Below are 3,829 nucleotides of genomic sequence, written 5' to 3' on the forward strand. Positions count from 1 at the left end.
GCTGGCTCTGTGGGGCCCAGCACGCGGCTCTGAGCTCAGAGTCCCTGGGGGCAGGAAATGGGTTGGGGGCAGGAAACGGGTTGGGGGCAGTGACCAGCGGACGGGCTGTGGGCTCTGATGCAGAGACAGGCGCAGGGCAGGAAATGGCAGCGAGAGCCAGGGGGAGGCAGAACTACCCGGCCCCCACCCCCACACAGCTCCATGTAGCCAGCCCCACACCCCTGTCTACCCAGCCCCCCTGCCCTCAGCCAGCCAGCCCGACCCCCGCCCCGCCATCCCCATCTAGCCCCCCAGCCCCCCGCCCCCACACAGCTCCATGTAGCCACCCCCACACACCCCATCTATGCAGCCCCCCACCTGCCCCACACCCGTCTACCCAGCCCCCCGCCTGCCCCCACATCCCCATCTAGCCCCCCAGCCCCCCACCCACACAGCACCATCTACCCAGCTCCCCACCCCCCCAAGCACCCTGCTCCCCACCCCAGCACCCCTGTCTACCCAGCCCTCCCCATCCCCCCCTCCATCTAGCCAACCCCCCTGCCCCTGTATGCAGCCAGGCCCCTGCCCCCCATCCAGCCCTCTTCTCGCGGGCTCTGGTTTCTCTGGCCCCTTTAAGGGCGCCCGGCTGGAGCTGGCCCCGGGCCAAGGCCGCGTTTAGAGACAGGAATTGCTGAGCCAGCGGGGGGGGGGGGAGGGGATACAGAGGGGCAGACGGACGGACGCAGGGGCTGGACACAGGGACAGACAGGGGGACGGGCAGGGACAGACGGACACAGGTGGTCCCGACGCCCCCAGCCAGCTGCAGGCTCCATGGAGGGGACGTAAGTGCTCCCCTCCCCCACCCCAGGCTGTCCCCAGCCCCGGCCATGGAGCTGAAGGGGGTGGGGGGGAAGACTTGGGGGGCAGGAGTAGGGGGGTGGTTGGTACTTGGGGGGCCGGACCCCTGACCCCCCCCCAACACACACACCTTTACCCAGGCAGCAGGGCGCTGAGCAGCAGGGGGGAGGGCGAGCAGTGGGGGGGGGGTTGGTACTTGGGGGGGCTGGACCCCTGGCCCCACACACACCTTTACCCTGCCAGCAGGGCGCGGAGTGGCAGGGGGGTTGGTACTTGGGGGGCTGGACCCCTGACCCCCCACACACATCTTTACCCAGACAGCAGGGCGCTGAGTGGCGGGGGGAGGGGGAGCAGCGGGGGGGTTGGTACTTGGGGGGGCTGGACCCCTGACCCCACACACACACCGTTACCCAGGCAGCAGGGCCCTGAGCGGTGGGGGGGAGGGGGTCTGGTATTTGGGGGACCAGAGCCCTGACCCCCATCTCGCCCCAGAGTCCCCCCCGGGTGGCATACCGGGCGGCCATGGTGCTGAGCGGTGGGGGGGGAGCAGCGGGGGGGCTGGTACTTGGGGGGCCGGAGCCCTGACCCCATCTCCCCCCAGGGCCCTCCCCCATCGGGTGGCATACCGGGCAGCCATGGCGCTGAGATGTGGGGGGGGAGCAGCGGGGGGGCTGGTACTTGGGGAGCCGGAGCCCTGACCCCGTCTCCCCCCAGGGCTCCCCCCCGGGCGGCGTACCGGGCAGCCATGGTGCTGAGCGGGGCGGGCGACGCGCTGGGCTACCGGAACCAGCGCTGGGAGTACTGCCCCTCGGGCCCCCAGATCCACGCCGAGCTCGCTCAGCTGGGGGGGCTGGGGGGCATCCAGGCCGCGCCCCCCGACTGGCCCGTCAGCGACGACACCGTCCTGCACCTGGCGACCGCGGAGGCTCTGGCCACCGGTGAGAGGGGCACAGATCTGGGGAGAGGAAAAGGGGGCACAGATCCGGGGGGGAGAGAAAAGGGGGCTGTGACGGTGCTGCCCGTGGGAGCCAGCTGAGGTCACTCAATCAGGGTGAACTGCAAACAGAACGGGGCAAACAAACCCCAAACGCTGGTGGTTATTCCAATACTTAGATTTACCAACCAGCACAGAACAGCTTCTATAGGACCTCACTGGTTACTTAAGAGTCCAACCAACGCAGTTCCCTTAAAGTGCCCAGCGTCCGGCCTCCGTCCAGACACACCTGTCAGATATGATGATGATTACTGACAATCTTATCTCATCATAAAAAAGAAAAGGTTCTTCCAACCCCAAAGGATCAGCCACATACCCAGGTTCAGTTATAACTTAGATCTTACCCAAAATACACGGTATAGTCAATTCTTATGAACTAAACTAAAATTTATTAAAAAGAAAAGGGGGGAGGGATCGCTCAGTGGTTTGAGCATTGGCCTGCTAAACCCAGGGTTGTGAGTTCAGTCCTTGAGGGGGCCACTTAGGGATCTGGGGCAAAATCAGTATTTGGTCCTGCTAGTGAAGGCAGGGGGCTGGACTCAATGACCTTTCAAGGTCCCTTCCAGTTCTAGGAGATAGGATATCTCCATTTATAAAAAGAAAAGCGAGAGAGTGTTGGTTAAAAGATCAATATACAGACAGACTTGAATTCAATTCTTGAGGTTCAGACACAGCAGAGATGAGCTTGTAGTTGCCAAAAGTCCTTTTAGAAATAGTCCATAGGTTATAGTCCAATGTCCATATTCAGGATGGCTCCAGTCAGTGACTGGGGATCTCAATCCTTGTGGCTTAAGGTTTCCCCCTCTTGAAACCCAAAGCAGATCTGAGATGAAGCAGGATCGTGTCCCAGGGTTCTTATACATTTCCAGCAGCCTTTCGGCCTGAGAAAACAATAGGCCTAACTCTCCTTCCAAACATCCTGGCAATTAGCACAGGGTAATTTACCCATTAAACCGTTCAGACACAGGTTACCACAACCTTCAAAGAGACATAGAGACAATAATACTATTTCCCTCAAGTATCCTACCGAGTCTCTACAGTTGGGCCCTGGGTCAGGTCAGTCTGGGAGGTAATTAACTCTTTCTGGCCCTGTCACCTTCCAATGAGATATTATATCACACTCATAATGTCACAGGGGCACAGATGTGGGGGAAGGGAATGGGGGGCACAGACGTGGAGGGTAAATCAGGGATCAGGTTGGGCCGGTTAGCTGGACCCAGAGAAGTTGGGGTGTTGGGGGAGGAAGGGGACTGGCTGGGGGGTCCCTGTGGTGGCTGGGGGGCCCCAGACTGACCCCTCTCTCTGCCCCCCAGGACTGGAGGGGGAGGCGTTGCTGCAGGAGCTGGCACGAGGCTACGTGGCAGCGATGGGCGACATGGAGGGCAGGAAACCCGGCCCCACCAGCATCCTGGGTATGGTAGGGACGCCCCCTCATGCCTGGCACCCCCTGGGCACTGGGGCCCCCCATGCCCACCAACACCCAGCCCACAGCTGCCTCCTGGGCCCCCTCCACTGTCCCTCCCAGCTGCCCCACGCGCCCCCCGGAGCCTAGCAGCCCCCACGCCTGTGACATGTGGGAGGGTTGTGGGCTATGCATACCTGGGCTGGGCATGGGGGGGCTGGGGACGGGAGGGGGGTGCTATTTTGGGGACCCTGCAGGGCACCCATGTGACCCCCACTCTCTCTCCCCCCAGGGACGTCCCAGCTGCGCCCGGGCGAGCCGGCCGGGTACCGGATCCCCTTCAACCCCAGTGCCACCGGCTGCGGGGCCGCCATGCGCTCCATGGCCATCGGGCTCAGGTGGGGGGCGGGGCCCCAGGGGCCATGGGGCACCCCGGGGAAGGGCGTGGAGGTGGGGGGCCTCAGGAGGAGATTGGGGACAGAGCATCCAGGAAGATGGGGGCTCTGGGTCTTGGGGGTCTGGCGGGTGCATCCCAGGGGGGTGCTGGGGGGTTCTGGTGTCAGGGGACACCTGGCTGGGGGGCATGACCCTGCACT

General features: G+C 63.4%; 1 pseudogene; it reads left to right on the forward strand.

Annotated features, from left to right (window-relative positions):
- Positions 1 to 1,557: 1,557 nt before the first annotated feature.
- LOC113408725 lies at positions 1,558 to 3,631 on the forward strand (annotated as a pseudogene).
- The last annotated feature ends 198 nt before the right edge of the window (positions 3,632 to 3,829 follow it).

Source organism: Terrapene carolina, unplaced genomic scaffold, assembly GCF_002925995.2.
Source record: "Terrapene carolina triunguis isolate 2854851 unplaced genomic scaffold, T_m_triunguis-2.0 Scaffold22883, whole genome shotgun sequence".
Lineage (NCBI taxonomy): Eukaryota > Metazoa > Chordata > Testudines > Emydidae > Terrapene > Terrapene triunguis.